The following is a 16,295-nucleotide window of genomic DNA, read 5'->3' as shown; positions in this document are numbered from 1 at the left end:
TCTACTGGTATTTTTAAAAGGCTTTCATGCTGTGTAGCCAGGTTTGGCTATTGGTACAGTGAATAGGTCATGCCATAGGAATCACGCCTGGGTTTGAGCTCCCTCTAACAAGGACTAACCGGAAATCAGCAGCTGTGTAACACTGCATCTGCTTGGCAGAGCCCCTCTCTGTGGCGTATATCTCCATTCCACTCATAGAAAAGAAAAAAGGCATAGAGAGGGTGCCCAATAAGGCAGGGTCTCACTCCGGATCAGTGTGTTTTTCCCATCACTGCCTCACATGAGGACCCATGGACGTAAGGTATCCTGGGCCTGACTATCCTGGAGAGCCAGGGCCAGACAGATACCTCTAAGCAACAGTGGTCATTTACCTTAAAAAGGTAAATTACAATTGTTACATTTCCATCTCCAACAATAAAGAATAATTTCTCTTCCTTGTGCATAAGAGCTCCAATTATGATTTAATTCAATTCCGATTAACTATGCTTTGATGGCATTTCCATTACATAAAAAATAAATGTATTAGCCAAGCATAATGTGTTTTGACTATAGTTCTGATGCTAATAAGGAGGCTGTTTGGTGGCTATGATCCCACACTTCATTTGTAAAGAACTAGAGGGAAAAAAATGGATGAGGCAAATAACACTGAGAAATCCCACACAGAGGGGCCTTGTGATTTGGGAGTGGGGGTGCTGTCAGCATATGCTTGGTATTCACAGGTTTTCTCTCACAGCTGCTGCTTGAGATGCTTCTGGATGTGAGTGTGGGCAGGTATCAATGGCTATTCTCCCTGTTGGGGTGGTTTCTTGGCCAGGGGTGGTGTGGGAGAAAGGCGTGAAAATGGAGCTGACTGTATATTCTGCACGTGGGAGTCGACAGGCCTGTCCCTACCACATCAGTGATAGCAACACCCCTCCCTCCCTGGGGCTATCTTACAGTCTGAGGAACCCACAGCCTACATACCTCAGCTCCTGGCCCCTGCTCACCTAGTCTCTAGCTGGACAATGCTCTTGAGATATCCAGGTCAACTGTCCCTGACACATCTGCACAGGTATTGACACCTTCCTTGGGTCCCACAGCACCCAGAAATTCTTTTATCCCTGAAGAAGGGGACTAATTTGGGTGATCCTGACACTTGCTTTATAGCAAGGTTTCCATTCCTGTTTCCATTCCACTTCAAGGAAGGCTTACAACCCTACTGGTAGGTTTCCTGGCCTAACCTTACCAAGTCAGAAGACAGACTGGGGAGAGGAGGCGACTGAGGAAAATACTGGGCTTCTCACTAATCACCTCATATCTGAAGAGAAGCAGAGAAAGGATGTAGGCAGATTGTCCAGAGAAAAGCTTCATATCCCCTATTCATTATCACCAGGATCTGAGGATGAAGCCAATTAAGGCGATTTGCTCCAGCTCACCATTTCTCTGAAGAATTATGTTCATGCCATGTAACAGGTTAGGAAGCACCACCTGACACCATCAAAAAGTGTCTAGTAATGCAAAACTACAGCTATTCATGTAGAGCTGGAAAAGAAGGAACAGATATCAGATATAATGGGAAGGGAGTTGAGAACAATTGAACCACATCACATAAGAATTACAAAGAAATAAAATGTCTAGTCAGAACTGTCCAAATTAAGCATGAGAAACATAAGAAGAAACCATGTAGAAACTAAGAAAACATATTATAGACCCACCCTGCCCTACCCTGAGAGAAAAGAAGAAAGGAAAGGAGGTAGAAAGGAAAAAAAGAAGGCAGGCAAACATCAAAAAAGACTATTGCTTGCAAAAACCAAGTGAAAAACCCAATCTGAGAAAAAACATATCCCAAGTAAAAAGGAAAACTTCCAATGTATATTTCAGACCACAGAAGAACTTAAGAATCTGAGTCCAATGCAATAGGGGCTCAACAATGAGAAATCAGATGACAATGCAGCACAATGACATTAAAAGAGAGTTCACAATACTAAGAAAATTGAGAACTCAGACTATAATATTATAGAAATCATGAATTATAAACAACACAAATTTAACTGGACAATTAAAAATTTTATTTCTGACATAGAGAAAAGGTTTGCTGTAATAATAATGAAAGCTGAGGAAAAGAACAAAGATTGAGGCAGAAGAAAGCAGGTAATACATGTGAAGGACAAAATAGATTAAAAAATAAGGATAATTGGCGTCTCTGCTAAAGAAAACCAAACAAATAGAACAGAACATACATTTCATTCTGTTATCTAAGGATTGAAAGAGCATGCAATATTAAAAAAGAATCAGAATGATAAACAAGAGATAATATCTTGTTACTATCAAAACTTGAATAATGAAGAAAAAACTCTGGCATCTAAACAGAGAGAAACAAATCACCTTCAATGAAGGAGACTGAGCTGACCTCAAATTTCTCCACAAGAATGTTCAATGCCAGAAAGTGAGAGAGTAATGCCTGAAGAGTTCTCAAGGAATGACAAAGGGACTAAACATGATTGTATCTGACCAATTTACCATGGGAGTATAAAAATAAAAAGCAGACATTCAAAATTGAACATAGGGACTCAACATCCATGGGCCCCGAGAAACGGCTCAGTTAAGATCCAGCCAGCGATGGCATGAGTGAAGAGACAGCAGAAAAGCTAGCGCTGCACTCGAAGGCAAAAGATGATGAAGCAACGTCTACAAGATCCCAGGGGGAAAGTGTGACCCGTGATGGTTATATTCAGCCGAACTGTCTGTTATATATAAGTACAACAGAGTACTCCTCTATTTTTAAACTTTTAGAAACTCAGAGGTTATAAATATGAGTCTTATGTTTAAAAAAAGAAAAAAGCTGGTTGATGATAATCACTCACCATAAGATGAACCAATACACAGAACTCTAGAATGAATATGCCTTGGTAAAAGAACCATAAGTTAGCATTAAATCAACTTAAATAGAGCAAAAATAAAATAAAGACAGCAATTATAGGAATTATAGTTACATAACAGAATCTAAATATTATAAATTTTGTCAAAGTAAAATTACTAATACATCCAAAATTGGGAAATAAGACAGGGGATATGGTTTATAAAAGTCCTAATTTTCTCATCTTTCATAGCAAAAGATTAATCAATGTTGTCTAAAATTAGATCATAATTAAACATTATAACAACTCAAACTTATGATTTTTCTCAGAATATTTTTCCTTAAAGGTAATTTCTTATTTCATTTATACATTTGATATGGGTTGAACTGTGTCCCCCTAAATGATACATTGGAGTTCTAACCCCTTACTGTTACATGCGGTTGAATGGGCTCCAACTCCTGGTGACCCTATGAATGAGTGGTGTCCACAAGGTACTGTCCTCAACAGTCCTGCTCAGCTCTTGCAGACTCCTATCTATGGCTTCTTCATGGTTGATTTTCCTTTTCTGCTGCCTAGGACCTCAGAATATGACTATTTTGAGACATGGTCTTTATAGAGGCAATCAAGTTTAAAATGAAGTCATTAGGTCGGGCCCTAAAACAATCTTGTTGATGCTTTTATAAAAAGGGGGAAATTTGGACACCAGGACGGACATGCACAGAGATGATGGCCACCTACAAGTCCAAGAACACCTGAGGCTATCGGAAGCTAGGAGAGAGGCTTACAACAGATCCTTTAGTAGGACTTTCAGTGGAACAGCCCTGCCAACACTTTGATTTTGGAATTCTGACCTCCAGAATTGTAAGAAAATAAATTTCTGTTGTACCTAATATGTGGTATTTTATTAGAGTGGCCTAGGAAACCAATACAATATTTTTAATGTGCTATAAATGAACTTCCTTGTGGTAAAGAAACATTTGCCCAAAGTTTAAGAATCCCCCCGTTTTACTTCAATTACTATTTTTTTTCTGTAAATTATGTAAAATAAGTGGAATGATTTGTTCTCCTAATACTAGCATTATATGAGACCATTTTATGAAATTATTTTCATCTATCCAAACACTTATTACCAAGCAACCTCACCTACCTGTCTTTCTGTATGCAGGTTCAGAAATGTATCTGAAATATGGTCCCTTATTTTAATGTTGGTTATTATAAGGTGGTAAGATTTTGGTTGACTTTTTGTATTTATTAATGTTTGAGATGTTTTTCAATGAGCATAAATACTTTATTTAAAAATCCTAACACTGGCAATGCAAATGTTATTTCAGTCCAGGTCTATATATTTCATCTTTGAAAAGCCATGGAATCTTAGATAGACTCTGAATATTTTGAAGGCTCTTTAATACCCATGGTTAAATTCATTTCTGGATTATAATGGTTTATGGTTTTACAAGCAATGCATTATGATGCTTGTCTTATTACACTATTGCAACATTGAATATTATTATTATTATTAAAATAGAAATTTGATGGCATTTTGTTTTAATCTGGTTTTCTTTAATTACCAGAGAGGGTGAACATTTTTCTCTTGTTCTGTTCATGTTTTTAGACCTTTTCTGTGGTTGTTCTTTGCTTATTGATGAGTATATCACACATAAACATGCACACACACAAACATCCATCCTGTCTGTTGCAAATATTCTCTTAGTTTATGTTTGGTTATTAATTTCTTTCCTCATGTTTTGAAATGTTCATAAATTTGTAATATTTTAAACGATTTTATTTTCTTCTCATTTCTCTCATTGATTTAAATTGATTTTTTGGTATGTTTTATTCTTTTTTATGTACATATCTCATCCTCCCAACTACTCTGGCTTTTCTTTGAGTGTAGCATCCCCCATATAATGCATTTTTCTCACTATTTTAAACTATACATTTGTGTACATTCGCAATGTTGTCAAACTACCACTACTATTAAATTCTAGAACATTTACATAACAGCAAAAAGAAAACCATGTTCATTAAACAGTTAGTCCCCATTCTCCCATGCCCAGACCCTGACAACCATTAATCTGTTTTCTCTATGCATTTGCCTATTCTAGACATCTCAGATAAGTGGAATCCCACAATATGTTGTCTTTTGTGTTTAGCTTTTTTCACTTAGCATAATGTTTTTATGGCTTATCTAGATTGTAGCATGTATCGGTACTCCATTTCTTTTTACAGCTGAATACTATTCCATTGTCTGGATATACCACATTTTATTTATCCATTCAGTGATCGATGGATGTTTGGCTTCTTTCCACTTCTTGGCTATTATAAATAATGCTGCTCTGAACATTTGTGGGCATGTTTTTCCTTGAATACCTGTTTTCTATTCTCTTGAGTATATATACCTGTTTTCAATTATCTTAGGATTTGCTAGTTCACATGTCAAACTTTTTAAGGAATGTCCAGTTTTTCATAGTAGTACCATTTTATATTCCCATCAGCAATGTGTGAAGTTCCAATCTCATCGCATCCTCCCCAACACTTGTTATTTTCCATTAAAAAAATTATAACCATTCCAGTGGGTTTGCTGTGATATCTCACTGTGATTTTGATTTGCATTTTCCTAATGACTAATAATGTTGGGCATCTTTTTTTTTTTCTCCAGCTTTATTGAAATGTAATTGACATATGTCATTGTGTAAGTATAAAGTGTACAAGGTGATGATCTGATAAATGTATATATTGCAGTTAGTGATTCAACATAGATTGCCTCAAATGCTGAGGTTTAGCTGTTGTTTCTTGATTAAGCATTTGCCTGGTTGCTGTAAACTCTTGATTACTTTTCTGAATTCTGATAACATTCATTTTTATACTTTTTGCTAATTTATTCACCACTTTTGTACATAGATGAGATTTTGGCATTTCCTACTTTTACTATTTTTGCTGATGTCACTCCTGGGGTAGCATATTTTATGACTTCTTTGCTAAAGGAGTGAATAATTACAACTATTTATCGAGCACCCACTATATACAATGATGGTGAATGCATCCATATATTATGTTATTTAAACCTAACAACAACCTTATAAGCTAGGCATTACTATCATCACTTATGTTTAAGTTCCTTAGGTCCAAATCATATGGCTGGCTGTCCTTGATAACAGGGAAGTTAGGGCTTGAGGAAGTCACCCATGGATATCTTATGTTCAGTTGCATAAGTGCCTCAGATTCTGATCAGATTCCCACCACTTCTAGAGAGCTGACTATATGCGGAGAGCCTTTTAGGCAATCTTGTGCAATGCAAGGGCCATAGGCTTCTAAATTTAATTGACCTGGGTGCTCACCTAATTAACCTGATAGCGTCGCCGCTTACTAGTTACTGTATCTTAACTGCTTTGAAGCCCCATTTTCACCCCGTCAGTATGAACTTAATAGTAATTCCTTTCAATGAGAAAGATTCTCACAATGGTCCTGTCTCCACATATGGGGAATTTCAGTTTGCTCTGGCTTAAGGAGGAAACAGCTTTTGTCTCGTGGAGACTATCATAACTGAGGCGTTGCATATGTGTTGGGATTCAAGGTCCCAGGCTTTTATCCACCACTTTCCTAATTCTGTGACAGATTTGTCTGGTTCTGCGGGTCTAGTTTTTGGGTTTCATGTCTGTGTTTCCCTCACTACTGTGCCTCTAATCAAGCTGTTTCTTTTACTTAAAACCCTGCTCTTGTCCCAGCTACATTGGTCGAACTTCTAACAGGACTCTTATAAAAGGTCACCAGTATTGGGAAGCCCGTGCTAGCCCTCCAACTGGAAGCAATCCTCTCTGCCTGTGGGCTCCCATGGCACTTTGCCCAGAGCTTCGTGCTTCCTCATCTACTCTCACTCACTTGCATCTATAGCCTTTCTTGATCAGGAGAGCCAGCAATTGCACGTAACCCATCTCATTAATGTTCTAGTCCAAAAAGAGTGATTCTTACAGATTTTTTTTAAACAATTACAAGTTAGCATAATGATTGTGAGCATAATTTTTGAAAATAACTTTGTCATCATTTTTGGTGTTTTTAGAAAAGATCGGTTATTTTGGAAAATACAGATGTTTACCCATGTGAACATCATGTCTTATGGTGACAGAGGCAAGAGAAGCCCTTCACAGGAACACAAGCTCTGCAAGCAGGGTCCTGACTTAACCATGACTGTATTTCCCATCCTTAGGCATCCTGGGCATCAAGTAGATGCTCTGGGAACACTGTGGAGTTGATTTTTCATATTCCCATGAACAGTTCTGCTCCATCTGACCCGTATCTTTGTCTGACATTTAGCCTTTTCTTTTCTTTTTTTAATGAGTCAAGTGTATATATCTCAGTACATTTAGAAAATAACTTTCCTATCATCTTTGCTTCCTTTGCCCTTCTCTCTTCTCATTGGTATAGAAATATCTTGTTCCCATAGTAAGTGTGGATATAGAAATATTAATTTGAGGGAATTATCAGGTTAAAAACATCACTTTTCTTTGGGATCATAAATACTCCTCTTCCCACTTTCACCTACCTCCCTCCCCCTACCCTACCCCACCCTACCCCACCCCACCCCATCCCACTCCACCCCTCCCCAAGCTAAGTTCCCTTGAAAGAAGCCTGACGGGGTCAGGGATATGTCTCCAGGAAAAGACCAGAGGTACCCAGGACAGCTGTTTATTAGAACATTGCTAAGGTGGAAAAACTGTAGACTTTTTTGAGTTAAGATAGCCTTAAATTCAAATTCTGATTTTTCACCCATGGTTTGGATTCCTATGGGCAAGTTTCTTCACTTCTCTGAGCCTCAGGATTCTCATTATAAAATTAGAGGCGTGACATCTACCTCATAGACTAGTACGAGGGTTAAGTGAAGTGCACAAATACTTGCTGAATTAATGAGTGAATAAATGAGTGAATGGTGTTCATCATCAAATTCTGGAGCACCATTGCTGGTCTAAAAATTCAAGGATTTAGGCAAACCAGGTAAACTAGATTTACCAAGGAATATGATGGGAGAAGGGTGCCCCTGGGAATAATATCTTGTCATTGACATTGTTTAGAATTGCCAGAACATTGGGAGAATAAAAAGTAGGCAGACTTTTGGTTTTATCACTGTTTTAAAGTTCTTTTCAGATGGTGCACCCCCTTATTGCTCATAACACCACTGAACTGTCCCGCACTCCCTAGGCCTCTCCCCTGCATGCCACTGGAATCAGGCCTAAAAATATAGCCACTCTACTAGAGATGAGACTAAAGGATTATGGAGGGAGAAGACCTGGCACTGGCTATCCCTTTGGGCCCATAATTGTAGATTCTGAGCTATTTCTGAAACTCCTTGCTTGTTCAATCTGAAAAGTAGTTTGCAATGGAAATTTTTCTCCCTCGAAATCCTTGTTAATCTAATTGCAATTGAAATGCATAAATGAAATGACAAAAGCTGCATTTTATCAGCAATTATAGCAATTTTCTTTTATTTACTGGAGTCTGACCTCTGTTGTATTGATGAATTGCACTTTTTCAAGGTCTATTTTCCCATCAGCAAAGTCAGGTTGTTTACACAATGATTGGCATAAAATGTGTTTCTCCCTTCACCTACTTTCCCTCCCATATTTTAAAAAATTGTGTCCCATGTCTGAAGACATTGACTACGAATTTATGGAGCCAGCGCATCTTTATGCAAGTGTATATTTTTACATGGAGCTTTAAATAATCCAACAGTCTTTTCAACACCAAAATCTGAAAAAAAAAAAAAAAAGCAGCATTTAGTATTTTGCACCTCTGTCTCCTTCTGAGTCCTTAGAGATTTGGTGTGTGAAATATGCACCCATCATCTTTTCAATCTTCCACCTAGTTGCTTCTTTCCAAGGTGACATTGTCAAGAAGTCACAGTGGGAAGTCTGAGGTGAAGAAGCTGCCTTACCCTCCTCCTCATGTTACCAACAAGTCCTGCTGACCCTACCTCCTCAAATTCCTCCCTCTCTATCTCTGCTGTCACTGCCCTAGTTCAGGCTTTTATCTGCTCCCCACTAGATAACTGCAACAACCTCTGCTCTGATCTCTCTGCCTCCAGCCTTAAATGCCTTTCCTTGTTCCTTTTCCATCCTCCATACAGCTGTCAGAATGATCTTCTGAAACCACAGATGGAATGTGACATTGCTCTGCTTAAATAATCCAGTGGTGCTCTAGCACCATCATCAACATCAGCCCTCTTCAGTATAACTCTCAGAGTCTTAGGTGACTTGAATCTGAATCACTCCATCTTTCTATATCGCAGCTCACCTCTCCTTGCCCTGACTCAGTCTATACCCCAGGAACCAAGAACTGTTTTTTATCATTAATACCATCTGGTAACTGCCTTCTTCCATTTTCTTTATGTTGTTTCCTGTGTCTGAAAAGCCTCTGCGCTCCTCTTCCCTCTTTACCTGGTTAACTCTTAGGCTATACAATGTCTGTTACCTCCTCTGCAAATCCTCCTTGATTACTCTGATATGCATTATGTGTCTTTGATAAAGTACTTACTATTATCTATTTTCTATTGAAATGGTAGGTCTTCAATCTGTGCTTCTGTAACAAAAAACATGGACAGTTTCCTCAAAGTCAGGAAATGCAGGTGAGTTAACTTTGTATCTCCGGTGCCTAGCTCAGGTAGCCACTTAGACACTGCCTGTCAAATTATGCTACCTAGTAGCTGCTTGATTACTGCCAATATCCTTTTCTACTTTCCTCATTCCTCAGAGTACTGGTCTCCCCGTGTGTAAGCCATGCATGAAGTTACTTGTTTTATCTACGTCCATGCATTGCTTTGAGAGTCAAATGACCTACTGGCTATAAATGTGTGATATACACTTAAAAGTGTTTCCCGGTGTTCATTTTTTTTTTCTATTATTACTTCTCTTTGGCACTTCCATTTCCATTTTATGAAGGAGGACATTGAGGTACAGAGAAAGGTTGATCTGCTATCCCTTGAGTAAGTGCCCCCTGATTTCAGAATCGCAGTTACCGTGGCTCTTCTGAAATGCCTTGGGTCCCTTAGGAACTGGCTGCTATTGCCAGACCTACTCCAAGTCAACTTGGACTCCACTTGCACTGTGCAGAATCTGTGCAATAACTGTCAATGATTCAGTTGCACCATGTTTTTTGATAGTCACTCAACTAAGAATGTAAGAGTCTGTGGCTAACCGGGTAGAGTTGGGCCTTCAATCTAATGTCGACCAAGAGGAATCTCTTTTGATTTCATTTTGTTGTCCTAGTGTTTCTTTATTCTGTACCTTAAATGGCTTTGGCTGTAAGAGTATTGACTATGCCACCCAGGACTAAACACTGACAAGGCTCTCTGGCACAGAGGAGGAAGAGCCTTTTCTTACTTTCAAGGAGTTCTCAGATATCTGGGGAGACTAACATGCAAACCAGGAATCGAGGAAAATTACATCTAATTCCCCAGGATATACATTTGGCCTATTCCTCTGGCTAGAAGCATCAGGAAGTAGATTTTGAGCTGATCCTTAAAAAACTCCGGGTGGTTTATCAGGAGGAAATAGTAGGAAACCTGGTTTTGATGAAAGGCTGTGCAGGCAAAGGCGTCCTGACACAAAGGTCTATAAAAGGAATAGGATCTCTTTTTGGAAAGTGGTAGAGACAAGTCTGTGTTACTACATCTTGAATCTGAGAAGCAACAAGTGGTTAAATATTTCAAGCATGGCCTCCTGGCCAGAAGAAAACAGTATTCATCGGTCCTGGTTCTTCCCTTTCCTGGAAACTTATTTCTGTACTTGTCATCTTAGCATCACCAAATATTTAAAGTATGAATAATGGGGACCCATGGTAAGGAAATCAAAGTCTGATGTTTCTCTTCATTGAGATTAATGATTGTAATTTTCCCTATGGTGGGGCGGGGGAGTGGGGAGAGTTGTGTAAGAAGAATGGTTTACTCTGTGAGGAGCATAGACCTCAAACAAGGCTTAACTTGACAATTACAACTTTGCAGAGAGGTACACAGAGGAACTTGATGTAGTAGATATTACCCTGGGGATTGGCGGGCCTCATAGGCAGCCTAAGCCAGTCAGCTTTTTCTCCGGGGTCCCTGCTGACCTGTATCTGGCCCAGGATGGCTTAAGTCATTTCTGCAGCTATTCCTGTGCCAGTACCCTATGCATTCAACACATAGTTGACAATTAACTCAGCATAAAAACAAGAACTGAGAGGCAATATAACACAGCAGCTCAGAGCAAGGGCTGTGGAACCAGGCAGATGCAGAAAGAAATGATAGCTGGCCACTTGAGAGCTGGGTGATCTTGGGTGAGGCAGGACATTTCTCTAGGCCTCAGTGGTCCTTATCTGTTGGATGAAGGTATCATGGGGATATTTAAGGCACCTGGTACATACTAGAAGTTCAGTAAACATAGAACAATTTCCTCCCTTTCCCTAGATATCTTTACTCACCCCACATTCATCACTGAGGCTCCCAGGGGCACCTGAGGAAGCTGCCTATTGCAATGTCCTGTTCGGAAGAAGCCGAGAATAAAACTATAGAAGAGATGTTGAGGGGAATTTAACATTTCTCCAGCTCTGAGTGTGCTCATTCTCTTAGAGACAGTGGCTACTCCTAGGGGATGGGATGGACTAAACTATAACTGACCAACAAGAGATCCTGGTAGGATCATGGTTGAGAATATCACCTCCAGTACAAAGCTGTGTGTGCAAAACCCATCCTGTGACTCCCTTAAGTGCCTTTGGGGAAGAAGTATACCTTTCTGAGCCTCAACTTTTTCATCTGTAAGATGAAAATAATAATAATAATTGCCTTAGGGGCTTTTAGCTTATTAACATGGGTAAAATTCTTGAGTTCTTGGAACCATACCTGGTACACAGGAAATACTATGTAATCTTTGTTATCAATCTAACGTTTTTTGATTCTTGTTCCAAGGTTATTTTTTAAAATTGATTGTATCACTGTTTCATCATGGCCTCTTCTTGGGAGAAATGTCCATCTGTTTTTCCGTCCTCTTGCTTTCATCTCAGCCTATGTGCCTTGAAATGCCAGGGTGATGAAGAGAAGGTAATTTTGTGTGTGAATGTTGATGATTTGAGCTTATGATTATTGCTTCCTTCTGCATCAATCCGTTCCTTTGGTGTGGTGGGAGGCCTGCCACATTGCTGAGAAATCGAAAAGGCAGATGAGAGGGGAGTCTGCCTTTGACTAAAGAAGAAACCAAGTCAACCCTTAATTCCTCAGAATCCCTGTTTTTGCACCTGGTAACTAAGGAGTTTCAACTGGTTTCCAAGGGTTCTCTCAGCTCAAAATTTCTGAAACTAAGGCAGCATGAATTGAATTCATCTGGTAGCAAAAATGAGATTGAGGGCATGGGGCAAGATCTATTCCACATAAGAATAACGTATTTCCGAAAGCAATGGTATATTCATGTGGCTATTTAAAAAAAAAAAAAAAAGACACTTCAGTATTATCCTGTTTTAGACAAAACAAACAAACAAACAAAGCAGTCCACTATGTAAATCTGAGCATGACTGCGATAATCTGATGATTAAAAGCCTAAAACACATTGTTCAAGATTTTAGCATAAATGCCATTGCTAAATAAATCTTTGGATATTCAGAAGAGGGGAGATGTCTCCCATAGAAATAGCAACAGTCCCATTAATTACAGGGCATTTCATTATTTTAATTAATTTCATCTTATTGCCTTTTTGCCCAGGGTGCAGCTGGAAGTACATATCATTACTTCGGAGGAGCAGTCTTCTCTCATTTCTGATAGGGGGAGTAGGAGGACCTCTTCATTCTATGATTAATAGCAGTTTTGAATAATTTCTGGTTTCATTTTGCTAATAGAAAGTAAATTGTCCTTGGCAATGACTCCTGTAATGGTTAAAAAAAAAAAAAAACAGTCCTTGTAAACTGACACATGAGTGTCTATCTTCTGGTCATATTATTGTTAGCAATAGCTATTTCCCAACAAAGAGCAATCACAGGTCAAGTTGGTTTAAAGTCTCCTTCCCCAATAAACCAGCCCAGCAAGGCACTTGGAAGCAGTAGATAAAACACTGCAGGGGACCTCATATTGCTTTCTGATGTGAGAGAGACTGGGGCTAGAGGTGCTGGATTCATCCACATATTCTTCAAACACTTGTAATCTGCCTTTGGACAGAGCTTTTGTCTAATCACATTTTTATTCCTGAATGCTTATTTAGCATGGAACAATGCCTTGCACTGGTAGTTCAGTGCTCAATACACATTTCCCCTGGCCTGCCAGTCTTGGTATTGAGAATGCACAGACCAGAGTAGAGAGGTCCCTGTGAACTTTCCCTTGGTATATACTGGCCACTTGCTGCTGCTCAAGCCTTCAATAGTCTTGTGAGGGCCAGGGCTCTTTGACAGTTTGACTATACATACGTCAGAAGAAAATACTGATTATCCTGTTTATTCTGGTTTCTAATCATAACCTCCAGACTCAACTCAAGTGCAGAGTCACAGATTGCACACCAGAAGCCCCCATCAGTCTCCTCCAGGTTTCCGAGTGTCTCGCTGGGAGTGCAATGTGTTTTGCCTAAAGCCGTGGCCACGTGTTGAGAACTCACATTTGGGGGAAATGAAGAAGTTGTGGCAGACAACTGCTGCTGGTTCATTAGCTGACTGGAAATGTCACCCGGTCATTATTCCAGACTGAGAGAAAGAAGGCTGCTTCAGATAGGAAAGAATGTCAGCCTGCTAAGCACCTACCTAGAGGGGAGAGAACGGAATGCTGGCCACCTCTAGGCAAACACAGCAGCAAGGACAGCAGAGGGAGCCCTGGACTGAAGTCAGGTGACTTCTAGTTCTGCCACAAGGTCTGTTGTCCTGTGTTACCTTGGGAAAGCCACATATCCTTTACGTTTTCTTATGTGTTCATAAGGTTGACTTATGGGACTTTAACGGTCCTGTCTGCTCTAATATACAATAAAGGGTAGGCAGGCTCCTAGTGGTAAGAGTCAGAGGTGACTTTGCCACTGTACTTCTCTCTTTTGGTTCTCTTTTGTCTCATAACCTAAGTATTGGGGCTCCCCAGGTTGAATCTTCTGCCTGTCTCTCTTCTCTCTCTGCCTACTGATGGTGGGGATGCACCCCTGTGCCAAGGCATGAGCTACTAGCCATGTGCTGATGACTTCAGTGCCTCTAGCTCTAGCCAATGTCCTGCTGGGCATCTTCAACCACAGACCCCCTTCATATCAAGATGCTTGAAACTGACTCACCACCTTCCCTTCCAGAACTTTCTTTTCTTCTTGAGTTTTGTGCCCTTGTTAATGACACTTTGTCTCCCAGTTCAAAAATTGGAGGCCATCCTAGGTCAGTATCTTTTATCCAATTAGTTACAGAGCCCTGCCAGTTCTATTTTGTTGCTATCTAGTCTATCCTTCCCAGCTTCCCCACCTTCCTTGCCAGTGTCCTGGGTTAGTCTGACATCATCTGCCTTTCCTCTCTGTCTCTGGCTGTCTTTAGCAGTGTTCTTATTACCAGGTCCTTGTGAAAATTACACACACACACACACACACACACACACACACACACACACACCAGCACTTTGGGCTATTGATCAATATTTGTGCAAAGAATCAATGTTTACTCAAAAAATGAAAGTTCAAAATTTTAAAATATTTGGCAGTACTGTTTATTTATTGGGTATAAAGCTTTATTTATTTATTTTTTTAATTTTTTTTTTCATTTATTTTTTTAGGTGAGGCAACCCTTGGCTGACCTCACAGAATGCAAGGACTTTGTCAGTTTACAATCTCTTATTTTTTATTTCTTAGGCCTACAGCACCTGATCTTCCTGGGTGGTCTCTCATCCAAGTACTAACCAGGCCTGGCCCTGCTTAGCTTCTGAGATCAGATGAGATTGGGCTTGTTCAGGGACGCATGGCCATAGACCATAGAGTTTTATTTTTATTGTCTTATTTAATCTTCATAGCAACCCTGTGTGGAAAACATTATCCCCACTTGACAAATGAAGAAATTGAGACTCAAAGAAGTTAAGCAACTTGCTGGAAGAACCCTACTGATAAGTGGTAGGACTGGGAGTGAAATCTAGGTCGGGTTAGACATTTAAGGTCTGTCCATCTCTTGTCCTGCTCCAGCATGCAGAAGCCTTCGCAAATGATCTCTGCTTAGGTTTTCTATCTGTCACTGCTCTCCTCATCTCCTCCCAATACATACAGTTTGTCTATTTCTATTAGAGCAACTACCGCAACTCAAATTCACCATGGACTTTCATATCAGTATGCCTTTGCCTTTGCTATTTTTCTGCCTGGCATGCTATTTCCACCCAGCAAATTCCTACTTCTCTTAGAGGCCCCATTCTAAGAGCATCTCTATAAAAACTCTTCTGGGTACTTCAGATAGAATCCATCATATTGTCTATTCTGTCAAAGCACTATACTTTTTCTTTTTCCATAGCATCCATCATGCTGTGATTTGAATGGCAGCTCACTATTACTATACCAGAAGATTCTGAGTTCTTTGATGGCAATGACTATATCTTTTTCCACTTTGTAGCACTTTATATCAGTCTTCAATACCAAGGCGAGTGTCTGACGCATAGGAACAGCTCAATAAATGGCTACTAAATTGAAGGGAGTCCAACTCCAAATATCATGATAGCACTAGATGGCATCACTGGTAATGCCATGTTAGGCAGAACAGTAATGTAATTCAAGTTATCATACAGTTTTAATGATTGTTGATTATCCATTTTACCCTGTGCTATAAATTTTGAAGGAAACTGGAGATGGAAAATACACTGTTATCACATTGGCTAACATTAACTGAACACTTATTTATGTTTCCAGCTATACTTTAAGTGTAGTTTCTCATTTATTCTTCATGCCAAGCCTATGAGTTACAAATTGTTTTATTCCTATTTATAAGTAAGATTGTCTAACCTCACTGAGAAGACCGAATTCACATACTGAAACATAATGTATATTCTAATGCTATGAGATGCAGGAGAGGTACATAAAAATTCATTGGACTAGAGATTAAGGACCTGAGTCCTAGACCCAGTTATGTTATTTATTCACAGTGTGACTTGGAGACCTTGGTCTTCTTCATCTGTAAAACTGAAAGAGGGTCAAAGAGAAGTAATTGTCTTGAGTCATATAATCTCAAATAACCTTGTGGCTTTCCATCACTACAATCTCTCATGTTTGCTGTGAATTTGGAACTTCTAAAATAATCATTGCCTTGTGTTCTGGGTTGAACAACCCCCTCCATCCTCTCATTCACATCTACCTAGAACCCGTGAATGTGACCTCATTTGGAAATAGGGTGTCTATTAAGATGAGGTCATACTTGATTAGGGTGGGTCTTACAGAGACAGAGGAGAATACCATGTGAAGGTAGAGGCAGAGAGTAGAGTGATGTACCTTCAAGTTAAGGCATCCCCAAAACTGCTGGCAACAACAAGAG

General features: G+C 39.6%; 1 pseudogene; it reads right to left on the bottom strand.

Annotated features, from left to right (window-relative positions):
- Positions 1 to 14,640: 14,640 nt before the first annotated feature.
- Positions 14,641 to 14,759, bottom strand: LOC118603651 (annotated as a pseudogene).
- Positions 14,760 to 16,295: the final 1,536 nt, after the last annotated feature.

The sequence above is a fragment of the Rousettus aegyptiacus genome, unplaced genomic scaffold (assembly GCF_014176215.1).
Source record: "Rousettus aegyptiacus isolate mRouAeg1 unplaced genomic scaffold, mRouAeg1.p scaffold_m13_p_5, whole genome shotgun sequence".
In the NCBI taxonomy this organism is placed as follows: domain Eukaryota; kingdom Metazoa; phylum Chordata; class Mammalia; order Chiroptera; family Pteropodidae; genus Rousettus; species Rousettus aegyptiacus.
The sequence above is the reverse complement of the archived record's forward strand: the minus strand, read 5'-3'. Positions and strand labels throughout refer to the sequence as shown.